The sequence below is a fragment of the Eleutherodactylus coqui genome, chromosome 3 (genome assembly GCF_035609145.1).
Source record: "Eleutherodactylus coqui strain aEleCoq1 chromosome 3, aEleCoq1.hap1, whole genome shotgun sequence".
Taxonomy (NCBI): Eukaryota; Metazoa; Chordata; class Amphibia; order Anura; family Eleutherodactylidae; genus Eleutherodactylus; species Eleutherodactylus coqui.
Genome location: NC_089839.1, coordinates 19,255,913 through 19,271,194, shown reverse-complemented (window position 1 = coordinate 19,271,194; position 15,282 = coordinate 19,255,913).

Here is a 15,282-nt window from a genome sequence, read left to right as displayed (position 1 = left end):
AGAGAGTAAAGGGCTATTAATATGGCATAATAATTACTCAAAATTTGTTCATACCTTCCAAGGAACACCCACTGAGCTCCACAATCGTCAACAGTATAGGGATTAGCCCCGCCCCTTCCTGTATATGTAAATCTATGCATCACTGTTGTCTCCTCCTGACTAGTTATTACTTTGGATTATTATATATACAGGAGTTATGCTGAGCATTATACAACACTGATCTGTTATCTGTAAGGAAATCTCAATTCTATAATTCTTATTTCATATCAATCTGTTTTCCAACTGGTCTCCATGATATTGATGAAGATCAGTGGAAGAGGAGGTGGAATGAAATACTTAGAGAGATTGGAATTTTCAGCTCTTTTGCTAATTGTTTAAAAGCTTTTTGGCATATGCTAGAAAGCTCCAAATGTTTGTCAAAAAGAAGAATTTGTTATTAGGTCCATGCTGTCTCAAACATGGAAAATATGAAACGCAGTTAGAAATGCTTCTTCTGGTGGTAGTTCATAGTTAACGCGCCTTGAAGTTTGACTCAACATTTCATGAAGACGTGTAAACAAGCGGGAAGAAGTTGGTGCATCCTGCCCCTGTGGTCCAGGGCTCGATTCTGAGCCAACTTCAGATTTAGAGGAGTCCAGAGATGGCTCCATAACAAAATTGAAATCTCCCCCAATTATCAGTGCACTCATTCAGATATAATCAGTTTCTTTTATGACTTATGGAAACCTTGAGCAAAAAGAGAATTATTAATCTCTCAAACTAGAAACATAAAACAACTTAAGGGGTCTCAGTGCAGATTTTGTTAGGAAAATAATATTGAATTACTGATTGCAATTTTTAACATCTTTTCTTATAAGGGTTAGATGCAAGAAGGAGATGCAGGAATTTAAGATATGAACATTTAGGGTGGTTGCCTTTTACAAAATGTGTTTCCGAGCAAGAAATAATATGAGGGCTTCACACCACAGAAAGCTACCTTTTTAATGGGCTGTTTGAGGGTTAAGGTAAAGAGAGTAAAGGGCTACTAATATGGCATAATAATTACTAAAAATCTGTTCATACCTTCCAAGGAACACCCACTGAGCTCCACAATCATCAACAGTATAGGGATTAGCCCCACCCCTTCCTGTATATGTAAATCTATGTATCACTGTTGTCTCCTCCTGACTAGTTACTACTTCTGGATTATTATATATACAGGAGTTATGCTGAGCATTATACAACACTGATCTGTTATCTGTAAGGAAATCTCAATTCTATAATTCTTATTTCATATCAATCTGTTTTCCAAGTGGTCTCCATGATATTGATGAAGATCAGTGGAAGAGGAGGTGGAATGAAATACTTAGCGAGATTGGAATGTTCAGCTCTTTTACTAATTGTTTAAAAGCTTTTTGGCATATGCTAGAAAGCTCCAAATGTTTGTCAAAAAGAAGAATTTGTTATTAGGTCCATGCTGTCTCAAACATGGAAAATATGAAACGCGTTAAAAATGCTTCTTCTGGTGGTAGTTCATAGTTAACGCGCCTTGAAGTTTGACTCAACATTTCATGAAGACGTGTAAACAAGCAGGAAGAAGTTGGTGCATCCTGCCCCTGTGGTCCAGGGCTCGATTCTGAGCCAACTTCAGATTTGGAGGAGTCCAGAGATGGCTCCATAACTAATTTGAAATCTCCCCCAATCATCAATGCACTCCTTCAGATATAATCAGTTTCTATCAAGACTTATGGAAACCTTGAGTAAAATGAGAATTATTAATCTCTCAAACTAGAATCATAAAACAACCTAAGAGGTCTCAGTGCAGATTTTGTTAGGAAAATAGTATTGAATTACTGATTGCAATTAGTAACTTCTTTTCTTATAAGGGTTAGATGCAAGAAGGAGATGCAGAAATTTAAGATATGAACATTTAGGGTGGTTGCCTTTTACAAAATGTGTTTCCAAGCAAGAAATAATATGAGGGCTTCACACCACAGAAAGCTACCTTTTTAATGGGCTGTTTGAGGGTTAAGGTAAAGAGAGTAAAGGGCTACTAATATGGCATAATAATTACTAACAATCTGTTCATACCTTCCAAGGAACACCCACTGAGCTCCACAATCATCAACAGTATAGGGATTAGCCCCACCCCTTCCTGTATATGTAAATCTATGTATCACTGTTGTCTCCTCCTGACTAGTTACTACTTCTGGATTATTATATATACAGGAGTTATGCTGAGCATTATACAACACTGATCTGTTATCTGTAAGGAAATCTCAATTCTGTAATTCTTATTTCATACCAATCTGTTTTCCAAGTCGTCTCCATGATATTGATGAAGATCAGTGGAAGAGGAGGTGGAATGAAATGCTTAGAGAGATTGGAATTTTCAGCTCTTTTGCTAATTGTTTAAAAGCTTTTTGGCATATGCTAGAAAGCTCCAAATGTTTGTCAAAAAGAAGAATTTGTTATTAGGTCCATGCTGTCTCAAACATGGAAAATATGAAACGCAGTTAAAAATGCTTCTGCTGGTGGTAGTTCATAGTTAACGCGCCTTGAAGTTTGACTCAACATTTCATGAAGACGTGTAAACAAGCGGGAAGAAGTTGGTGCATCCTGCCCCTGTGCTCCAGGGCTCGATTCTGAGCCAACTTCAGATTTGGAGGAGTCCAGAGATGGCTCCATAACTAAATTGAAATCTTCCCCAATCATCAATGCACTCCTTCAGATATAATCCGTTTCTTTCAAGACTTATGGAAACCTTGAGCAAAAAGAGAATTATTAATCTCTCAAACTAGAATCATAAAACAACCTAAGGGGTCTCAGTGCAGATTTTGTTAGGAAAATAATATTGAATTACTGATTGCAATTTTTAACATCTTTTCTTATAAGGGTTAGATGCAAGAAGGAGATGCAGGAATTTAAGATATGAACATTTAGGGTGGTTGCCTTTTACAAAATGTGTTTCTGAGCAAGAAATAATATGAGGGCTTCACACCACAGAAAGCTACCTTTTTAATGGGCTGTTTGAGTGTTAAGGTAAAGAGAGTAAAGGGCTACTAATATGGCATAATAATTACTAAAAATCTGTTCATACCTTCCAAGGAACACCCACTGAGCTCCACAATCATCAACAGTATAGGGATTAGCCCCACCCCTTCCTGTATATGTAAATCTATGTATCACTGTTGTCTCCTCCTGACTAGTTACTACTTCTGGATTATTATATATACAGGAGTTATGCTGAGCATTATACAACACTGATCTGTTATCTGTAATGAAATCTTAATTCTGTAATTCTTATTTCATATCAATCTGTTTTCCAAGTGGTCTCCATGATATTGATGAAGATCAGTGGAAGAGGAGATGGAATGAAATGCTTAGAGAGATTGGAATTTTCAGCTCTTTTGCTAATTGTTTAAAAGCTTTTTGGCATATGCTAGAAAGCTCCAAATGTTTGTCAAAAAGAAGAATTTGTTATTAGGTCCATGCTGTCTCCAACATGGAAAATATGAATCGCAGTTAAAAATGCTTTTCCTGGTGGTAGTTCATAGTTAACGCGCCTTGAAGTTTGACTCAACATTTCATGAAGACGTGTAAACAAGCGGAAAGAAGTTGGTGCATCCTGCCCCTGTGGTCCAGGGCTCGATTCTGAGCCAACTTCAGATTTAGAGGAGTCCAGAGATGGCTCCATAACAAAATTGAAATCTCCCCCAATTATCAGTGCACTTCTTCAGATATAATCAGTTTCTTTCAGGACTTATGGAAACCTTGAGCAAAATGAGAATTATTAATCTCTCAAACTAGAATCCTAAACAACCTAAGGGGTCTCAGTGCAGATTTTGTTAGTAAAATAGTATTGAATTACTGATTGCAATTAGTAACTTTTTTCTTATAAGGGTTAGATGCAAGAAGGAGATGCAGGAATTTAAGATATGAACATTTAGGGTGGTTGCATTTTACAAAATGTGTTTCCGAGCAAGAAATAATGAGGGCTTCACGCCACAGAAAGCTACATTTTTAATGGGCTGTTTGAGTGTTAAGGTAAAGAGAGTAAAGGGCTACTAATATGGCATAATAATTACTCAAAATTTGTTCATACCTTCCAAGGAACACCCACTGAGCTCAACAATCGTCAACAGTATAGGGATTAGCCCCGCCCCTTCCTGTATATGTAAAGCTATGCATCACTGTTGCCTCCTCCCGACTAGTTATTACTTTGGATTATTATATATACAGGAGTTATGCTGAGCATTATACAACACTGATCTGTTATCTGTAAGGAAATCTCAATTCTGTAATTCTTATTTCATATCAATCTGTTTTCCAAGTGGTCTCCATGATATTGGTGAAAATCAGTGGAAGAGGAGGTGGAATGAAATACTTAGAGAGATTGGAATTTTCAGCTCTTTTGCTAATTGTTTAAAAGCTTTTTGGCATATGCTAGAAAGCTCCAAATGTTTGTCAAAAAGAAGAATTTGTTATTAGGTCCATGCTGTCTCAAACATGGAAAATATGAAACGCAGTTAAAAATGCTTCTGCTGGTAGTTCATAGTTAACGCGCCTTGAAGTTTGACTCAACATTTCATGAAGACGTGTAAACAAGCGGGAAGAAGTTGGTGCATCCTGCCCCTGTGCTCCAGGGCTCGATTCTGAGCCAACTTCAGATTTGGAGGAGTCCAGAGATGGCTCCATAACTAAATTGAAATCTTCCCCAATCATCAATGCACTCCTTCAGATATAATCCGTTTCTTTCAAGACTTATGGAAACCTTGAGCAAAAAGAGAATTATTAATCTCTCAAACTAGAATCATAAAACAACCTAAGGGGTCTCAGTGCAGATTTTGTTAGGAAAATAATATTGAATTACTGATTGCAATTTTTAACATCTTTTCTTATAAGGGTTAGATGCAAGAAGCAGATGCAGGAATTTAAGATATGAACATTTAGGGTGGTTGCCTTTTACAAAATGTGTTTCCGAGCAAGAAATAATATGAGGGCTTCACACCACAGAAAGCTACCTTTTTAATGGGCTGTTTGAGTGTAAAGGTAAAGAGAGTAAAGGGCTACTAATATGGCATAATAATTACTAAAAATCTGTTCATACCTTCCAAGGAACACCCACTGAGCTCCACAATCATCAACAGTATAGGGATTAGCCCCACCCCTTCCTGTATATGTAAATCTATGTATCACTGTTGTCTCCTCCTGACTAGTTACTACTTCTGGATTATTATATATACAGGAGTTATGCTGAGCATTATACAACACTGATCTGTTATCTGTAATGAAATCTTAATTCTGTAATTCTTATTTCATATCAATCTGTTTTCCAAGTGGTCTCCATGATATTGATGAAGATCAGTGGAAGAGGAGATGGAATGAAATGCTTAGAGAGATTGGAATTTTCAGCTCTTTTGCTAATTGTTTAAAAGCTTTTTGGCATATGCTGCAAAGCTCCAAATGTTTGTCAAAAAGAAGAATTTATTATTAGGTCCATGCTGTCTCCAACATGGAAAATATGGAACGCAGTTAAAAATGCTTCTTCTGGTGGTAGTTCATAGTTAACGCGCCTTGAAGTTTGACTCAACATTTCATGAAGACGTGTAAACAAGCGGAAAGAAGTTGGTGCATCCTGCCCCTGTGGTCCAGGGCTCGATTCTGAGCCAACTTCAGATTTAGAGGAGTCCAGAGATGGCTCCATAACAAAATTGAAATCTCCCCCAATTATCAGTGCACTTCTTCAGATATAATCAGTTTCTTTCAGGACTTATGGAAACCTTGAGCAAAATGAGAATTATTAATCTCTCAAACTAGAATCCTAAACAACCTAAGGGGTCTCAGTGCAGATTTTGTTAGGAAAATAGTATTGAATTACTGATTGCAATTAGTAACTTTTTTTCTTATAAGGGTTAGATGCAAGAAGGAGATGCAGGAATTTAAGATATGAACATTTAGGGTGGTTGCATTTTACAAAATGTGTTTCCGAGCAAGAAATAATATGAGGGCTTCACGCCACAGAAAGCTACATTTTTAATGGGCTGTTTGAGTGTTAAGGTCAAGAGAGTAAAGGGCTACTAATATGGCATAATAATTACTCAAAATTTGTTCATACCTTCCAAGGAACACCCACTGAGCTCCACAATCGTCAACAGTATAGGGATTAGCCCCGTCCCTTCCTGTATATGTAAAGCTATGCATCACTGTTGCCTCCTCCCGACTAGTTATTACTTTGGATTATTATATATACAGGAGTTATGCTGAGCATTATACAACACTGATCTGTTATCTGTAAGGAAATCTCAATTCTGTAATTCTTATTTCATATCAATCTGTTTTCCAAGTGGTCTCCATGATATTGATGAAAATCAGTGGAAGAGGAGGTGGAATGAAATACTTAGAGAGATTGGAATTTTCTGCTCTTTTGCTAATTGTTTAAAAGCTTTTTGGCATATGCTAGAAAGCTCCAAATGTTTGTCAAAAAGAAGAATTTGTTATTAGGTCCATGCTGTCTCAAACATGGAAAATATGAAACGCAGTTAAAAATGCTTCTTCTGGTGGTAGTTCATAGTTAACGCGCCTTGAAGTTTGACTCAACATTTCATGAAGACGTGTAAACAAGCGGGAAGAAGTTGGTGCATCCTGCCCCTGTGCTCCAGGGCTCGATTCTGAGCCAACTTCAGATTTGGAGGAGTCCAGAGATGGCTCCATAACTAAATTGAAATCTTCCCCAATCATCAATGCACTCCTTCAGATATAATCCGTTTCTTGCAAGACTTATGGAAACCTTGAGCAAAAAGAGAATTATTAATCTCTCAAACTAGAATCATAAAACAACCTAAGGGGTCTCAGTGCAGATTTTGTTAGGAAATTAGTATTGAATTACTGATTGCAATTTTTAACATCTTTTCTTTAAGGGTTAGATGCAAGAAGGAGATGCAGGAATTTAAGATATGAACATTTAGGGTGGTTGCCTTTTACAAAATGTGTTTCCAAGCAAGAAATAATATGAGGGCTTCACACCACAGAAAGCTACATTTTTAATGGGCTGTTTGAGGGTTAAGGTAAAGAGAGTAAAGGGCTATTAATATGGCATAATAATTACTCAAAATTTGTTCATACCTTCCAAGGAACACCCACTGAGCTCCACAATCATCAACAATATAGGGATTAGCCCCACCCCTTCCTGTATATGTAAATCTATGTATCACTGTTGTCTCCTCCTGACTAGTTACTACTTCTGGATTATTATATATACAGGAGTTATGCTGAGCATTATACAACACTGATCTGTTATCTGTAAGGAAATCTCAATTCTGTAATTCTTATTTCATATCAATCTGTTTTCCAAGTGGTCTCCATGATATTGATGAAGATCAGTGGAAGAGGAGATGGAATGAAATGCTTAGAGAGATTGGAATTTTCAGCTCTTTTGCTAATTGTTTAAAAGCTTTTTGGCATATGCTAGAAAGCTCCAAATGTTTGTCAAAAAGAAGAATTTGTTATTAGGTCCATGCTGTCTCAAACATGGAAAATATGAAACGCAGTTAAAAATGCTTCTTCTGGTGGTAGTTCATAGTTAACGCGCCTTGAAGTTTGACTCAACATTTCATGAAGACGTGTAAACAAGCGGGAAGAAGTTGGTGCATCCTGCCCCTGTGGTCCAGGGCTCGATTCTGAGCCAACTTCAGATTTGGAGGAGTCCAGAGATGGCTCCATAACTAATTTGAAATCTCCCCCAATCATCAATGCACTCCCTCAGATATAATCAGTTTCTATCAAGACTTATGGAAACCTTGAGTAAAATGAGAATTATTAATCTCTCAAACTAGAATCGTAAACAACCTAAGGGGTCTCAGTGCAGATTTTGTTAGGAAAATAGTATTGAATTACTGATTGCAATTAGTAACTTCTTCTTTTCTTATAAGGGTTAGATGCAAGAAGGAGATGCAGAAATTTAAGATATGAACATTTAGGGTGGTTGCCTTTTACAAAATGTGTTTCCAAGCAAGAAATAATATGAGGGCTTCACACCACAGAAAGCTACATTTTTAATGGGCTGTTTGAGTGTAAAGGTAAAGAGAGTAAAGGGCTATTAATATGGCATAATAATTACTAACAATTTGTTCATACCTTCCAAGGAACACCCACTGAGCTCCACAATCGTCAACAGTATAGGGATTAGCCCCGCCCCTTCCTGTATATGTAAATCTATGCATCACTGTTGTCTCCTCCTGACTAGTTATTACTTTGGATTATTATATATACAGGAGTTATTCTGAGCATTATACAACACTGATCTGTTATCTGTAAGGAAATCTCAATTCTATAATTCTTATTTCATATCAATCTGTTTTCCAACTGGTCTCCATGATATTGATGAAGATCAGTGGAAGAGGAGGTGGAATGAAATACTTAGAGAGATTGGAATTTTCAGCTCTTTTGCTAATTGTTTAAAAGCTTTTTGGCATATGCTAGAAAGCTCCAAATGTTTGTCAAAAAGAAGAATTTGTTATTAGGTCCATGCTGTCTCAAACATGGAAAATATGAAACGCAGTTAGAAATGCTTCTTCTGGTGGTAGTTCATAGTTAACGCGCCTTGAAGTTTGACTCAACATTTCATGAAGACGTGTAAACAAGCGGGAAGAAGTTGGTGCATCCTGCCCCTGTGGTCCAGGGCTCGATTCTGAGCCAACTTCAGATTTAGAGGAGTCCAGAGATGGCTCCATAACAAAATTGAAATCTCCCCCAATTATCAGTGCACTCATTCAGATATAATCAGTTTCTTTTATGACTTATGGAAACCTTGAGCAAAAAGAGAATTATTAATCTCTCAAACTAGAAACATAAAACAACTTAAGGGGTCTCAGTGCAGATTTTGTTAGGAAAATAATATTGAATTACTGATTGCAATTTTTAACATCTTTTCTTATAAGGGTTAGATGCAAGAAGGAGATGCAGGAATTTAAGATATGAACATTTAGGGTGGTTGCCTTTTACAAAATGTGTTTCCGAGCAAGAAATAATATGAGGGCTTCACACCACAGAAAGCTACCTTTTTAATGGGCTGTTTGAGGGTTAAGGTAAAGAGAGTAAAGGGCTACTAATATGGCATAATAATTACTAAAAATCTGTTCATACCTTCCAAGGAACACCCACTGAGCTCCACAATCATCAACAGTATAGGGATTAGCCCCACCCCTTCCTGTATATGTAAATCTATGTATCACTGTTGTCTCCTCCTGACTAGTTACTACTTCTGGATTATTATATATACAGGAGTTATGCTGAGCATTATACAACACTGATCTGTTATCTGTAAGGAAATCTCAATTCTATAATTCTTATTTCATATCAATCTGTTTTCCAAGTGGTCTCCATGATATTGATGAAGATCAGTGGAAGAGGAGGTGGAATGAAATACTTAGCGAGATTGGAATGTTCAGCTCTTTTACTAATTGTTTAAAAGCTTTTTGGCATATGCTAGAAAGCTCCAAATGTTTGTCAAAAAGAAGAATTTGTTATTAGGTCCATGCTGTCTCAAACATGGAAAATATGAAACGCGTTAAAAATGCTTCTTCTGGTGGTAGTTCATAGTTAACGCGCCTTGAAGTTTGACTCAACATTTCATGAAGACGTGTAAACAAGCAGGAAGAAGTTGGTGCATCCTGCCCCTGTGGTCCAGGGCTCGATTCTGAGCCAACTTCAGATTTGGAGGAGTCCAGAGATGGCTCCATAACTAATTTGAAATCTCCCCCAATCATCAATGCACTCCTTCAGATATAATCAGTTTCTATCAAGACTTATGGAAACCTTGAGTAAAATGAGAATTATTAATCTCTCAAACTAGAATCATAAAACAACCTAAGAGGTCTCAGTGCAGATTTTGTTAGGAAAATAGTATTGAATTACTGATTGCAATTAGTAACTTCTTTTCTTATAAGGGTTAGATGCAAGAAGGAGATGCAGAAATTTAAGATATGAACATTTAGGGTGGTTGCCTTTTACAAAATGTGTTTCCAAGCAAGAAATAATATGAGGGCTTCACACCACAGAAAGCTACCTTTTTAATGGGCTGTTTGAGGGTTAAGGTAAAGAGAGTAAAGGGCTACTAATATGGCATAATAATTACTAACAATCTGTTCATACCTTCCAAGGAACACCCACTGAGCTCCACAATCATCAACAGTATAGGGATTAGCCCCACCCCTTCCTGTATATGTAAATCTATGTATCACTGTTGTCTCCTCCTGACTAGTTACTACTTCTGGATTATTATATATACAGGAGTTATGCTGAGCATTATACAACACTGATCTGTTATCTGTAAGGAAATCTCAATTCTGTAATTCTTATTTCATACCAATCTGTTTTCCAAGTCGTCTCCATGATATTGATGAAGATCAGTGGAAGAGGAGGTGGAATGAAATGCTTAGAGAGATTGGAATTTTCAGCTCTTTTGCTAATTGTTTAAAAGCTTTTTGGCATATGCTAGAAAGCTCCAAATGTTTGTCAAAAAGAAGAATTTGTTATTAGGTCCATGCTGTCTCAAACATGGAAAATATGAAACGCAGTTAAAAATGCTTCTGCTGGTGGTAGTTCATAGTTAACGCGCCTTGAAGTTTGACTCAACATTTCATGAAGACGTGTAAACAAGCGGGAAGAAGTTGGTGCATCCTGCCCCTGTGCTCCAGGGCTCGATTCTGAGCCAACTTCAGATTTGGAGGAGTCCAGAGATGGCTCCATAACTAAATTGAAATCTTCCCCAATCATCAATGCACTCCTTCAGATATAATCCGTTTCTTTCAAGACTTATGGAAACCTTGAGCAAAAAGAGAATTATTAATCTCTCAAACTAGAATCATAAAACAACCTAAGGGGTCTCAGTGCAGATTTTGTTAGGAAAATAATATTGAATTACTGATTGCAATTTTTAACATCTTTTCTTATAAGGGTTAGATGCAAGAAGGAGATGCAGGAATTTAAGATATGAACATTTAGGGTGGTTGCCTTTTACAAAATGTGTTTCTGAGCAAGAAATAATATGAGGGCTTCACACCACAGAAAGCTACCTTTTTAATGGGCTGCTTGAGTGTTAAGGTAAAGAGAGTAAAGGGCTACTAATATGGCATAATAATTACTAAAAATCTGTTCATACCTTCCAAGGAACACCCACTGAGCTCCACAATCATCAACAGTATAGGGATTAGCCCCACCCCTTCCTGTATATGTAAATCTATGTATCACTGTTGTCTCCTCCTGACTAGTTACTACTTCTGGATTATTATATATACAGGAGTTATGCTGAGCATTATACAACACTGATCTGTTATCTGTAATGAAATCTTAATTCTGTAATTCTTATTTCATACCAATCTGTTTTCCAAGTCGTCTCCATGATATTGATGAAGATCAGTGGAAGAGGAGGTGGAATGAAATGCTTAGAGAGATTGGAATTTTCAGCTCTTTTGCTAATTGTTTAAAAGCTTTTTGGCATGTGCTAGAAAGCTCCGAATGTTTGTCAAAAAGAAGAATTTGTTATTAGGTCCATGCTGTCTCAAACATGGAAAATATGAAACGCAGTTAAAAATGCTTCTTCTGGTGGTAGTTCATGGTTAACGCGCCTTGAAGTTTGACTCAACATTTCATGAAGACGTGTAAACAAGCGGGAAGAAGTTGGTGCATCCTGCCCCTGTGCTCCAGGGCTCGATTCTGAGCCAACTTCAGATTTGGAGGAGTCCAGAGATGGCTCCATAACTAAATTGAAATCTTCCCCAATCATCAATGCACTCCTTCAGATATAATCCGTTTCTTTCAAGATTTATGGAAACCTTGAGCAAAATGAGAATTATTAATCTCTCAAACTAGAATCATAAAACAACCTAAGGGGTCTCAGTGCAGATTTTGTTAGGAAAATAATATTGAATTACTGATTGCAATTTTTAACATCTTTTCTTATAAGGGTTAGATGCAAGAAGCAGATGCAGGAATTTAAGATATGAACATTTAGGGTGGTTGCCTTTTACAAAATGTGTTTCCGAGCAAGAAATAATATGAGGGCTTCACACCACAGAAAGCTACCTTTTTAATGGGCTGTTTGAGGGTTAAGGTCAAGAGAGTAAAGGGCTACTAATATGGCATAATAATTACTAAAAATCTGTTCATACCTTCCAAGGAACACCCACTGAGCTCCACAATCATCAACAATATAGGGATTAGCCCCACCCCTTCCTGTATATGTAAATCTATGTATCACTGTTGTCTCCTCCTGACTAGTTACTACTTCTGGATTATTATATATACAGGAGTTATGCTGAGCATTATATAACACTGATCTGTTATCTGTAAGGAAATCTCAATTCTGTAATTCTTATTTCATATCAATCTGTTTTCCAAGTGGTCTCCATGATATTGATGAAGATCAGTGGAAGAGGAGGTGGAATGAAATGCTTAGAGAGATTGGATATTTCAGCTCTTTTGCTAATTGTTTAAAAGCTTTTTGGCATATGCTAGAAAGCTCCAAATGTTTGTCAAAAAGAAGAATTTGTTATTAGGTCCATGCTGTCTCAAACATGGAAAATATGAAACGCGTTAAAAATGCTTCTTCTGGTGGTAGTTCATAGTTAACGCGCCTTGAAGTTTGACTCAACATTTCATGAAGACGTGTAAACAAGCGGGAAGAAGTTGGTGTATCCTGCCCCTGTGGTCCAGGGCTCGATTCTGAGCCAACTTCAGATTTAGAGGAGTCCAGAGATGGCTCCATAACAAAATTGAAATCTCCCCCAATTATCAGTGCACTCCTTCAGATATAATCAGTTTCTTTCAGGACTTATGGAAACCATGAGTAAAATGAGAATTATTAATCTCTCAAACTAGAATCATAAACAACCTAAGGGGTCTCAGTGCAGATTTTGTTAGGAAAATAGTATTGAATTACTGATTGCAATTAGTAACTTCTTTTCTTATAAGGGTTAGATGCAAGAAGGAGATGCAGGAATTTAAGATATGAACATTTAGGGTGGTTGCCTTTTACAAAATGTGTTTCCGAGCAAGAAATAATATGAGGGCTTCACACCACAGAAAGCTACCTTTTTAATGGGCTGTTTGAGGGTTAAGGTAAAGAGAGTAAAGGGCTACTAATATGGCATAATAATTACTAAAAATCTGTTCATACCTTCCAAGGAACACCCACTGAGCTCCACAATCATCAACAGTATAGGGATTAGCCCCACCCCTTCCTGTATATGTAAATCTATGTATCACTGTTGTCTCCTCCTGACTAGTTACCACTTCTGGATTATTTTATATACAGGAGTTATGCTGAGCATTATACAACACTGATCTGTTATCTGTAATGAAATCTTAATTCTGTAATTCTTATTTCATATCAATCTGTTTTCCAAGTGGTCTCCATGATATTGATGAAGATCAGTGGAAGAGGAGATGGAATGAAATGCTTAAAGAGATCGGATATTTCAGCTCTTTTGCTAATTGTTTAAAAGCTTTTGGGCATATGCTAGAAAGCTCCAAATGTTTGTCAAAAATAAGAATTTGTTATTAGGTCCATGCTGTCTCAAACATGGAAAATATGAAACGCGTTAAAAATGCTTCTTCTGGTGGTAGTTCATAGTTAACGCGCCTTGAAGTTTGACTCAACATTTCATGAAGACGTGTAAACAAGCGGGAAGAAGTTGGTGCATCCTGCCCCTGTGGTCCAGGGCTCGATTCTGAGCCAACTTCAGATTTGGAGGAGTCCAGAGATGGCTCCATAACTAAATTGAAATCTTCCCCAATCATCAATGCACTCCTTCAGATATAATCCGTTTCTTTCAAGACTTATGGAAACCTTGAGCAAAATGAGAATTATTAATCTCTCAAACTAGAATCATAAAACAACCTAAGGGGTCTCAGTGCAGATTTTGTTAGGAAAATAATATTGAATTACTGATTGCAATTTTTAACATCTTTTCTCATAAGGGTTAGATGCAAGAAGGAGATGCAGGAATTTAAGATATGAACATTTAAGGTGGTTGCCTTTTACAAAATGTGTTTCCGAGCAAGAAATAATATGAGGGCTTCACACCACAGAAAGCTACCTTTTTAATGGGCTGTTTGAGTGTTAAGGTAAAGAGAGTAAAGGGCTATTAATATGGCATGATAATTACTAAAAATCTGTTCATACCTTCCAAGGAACACCCACTGAGCTCCACAATCATCAACAGTATAGGGATTAGCCCCGCCCCTTCCTGTATATGTAAACCTATGCATCACTGTTGTCTCCTCCTGACTAGTTATTACTTCTGGATTATTATATATACAGGAGTTATGCTGAGCATTATACAACACTGATCTGTTATATTTTATTCATTCACATAAGTCTATTTTTACGTATAAAGACCCCCAGTCGCTTCCTTATTCTGTGTATTTGTGCATATTAAAATAATTACACTAATTACCCATTTTACTGAATGGCGGCACGGTTGTATGTTTTTTTCAGGGCACAAACGTGCAAAGAGTAAATAGGTAATGCTCATTGCGCACAGCGTTTACGCCCATGGGGCACAGAGGAACCCTGAAGAGATGTGAGGCTGTCTTAACATGAAAACACTTAGCATCCATAGGGAATTCAAGTGGTGGGGAGCGCGATACGTTGCCGCGATTCACTGCGCATATCGCGCTCACCCGTGTGAAGTTAGCTGAACTCTCGGCAATATTTACCGCATTTTTTGAATCAAAGCAAAAAAAATGCATCATAAACCGCAGGCGGCGTCTAAAAAACACATATTTTTTCAAAAACACTTCATAAATTGCGGAACTAAATCTCCTGTGTGTTAGAAATCCCCAACAAGAAGAAGCTTTTCGCTTTAAGCAGATATTAACGGTTGCGGAATTCAAGGCCCTTAGGGATAACATTGTGACGGAAAAATGTCCGCTGGGACTAATTCCGGCCCGTGTGAAAGCAACATAAAACTTCATTCATAGTCCTAATGTGGCCATAGGATTCATGTCCACGACCGTGCTTTTACCGCGTATTACGCCTGCGTTACACGGATGCGCCATACACGGTGAATTGAGTCAGTGGACTTTAATTGTTCCATGCACACCGGCGTGCCGACACTGCATATCAATACGCAAGAGAAATAAATCGCAGCGCGCTCTATTTTTCTGCGTACCACACAGCGTGAGACCTTTGCACTTGTATGTGCGGCGTGTGATATGCTGTCATTGCGCATTATGTTGTGTGCAGACACTGTTTTCGTTCGCATCTCGGCTCTGAAACAGAGCAGGGCATTTATTAGA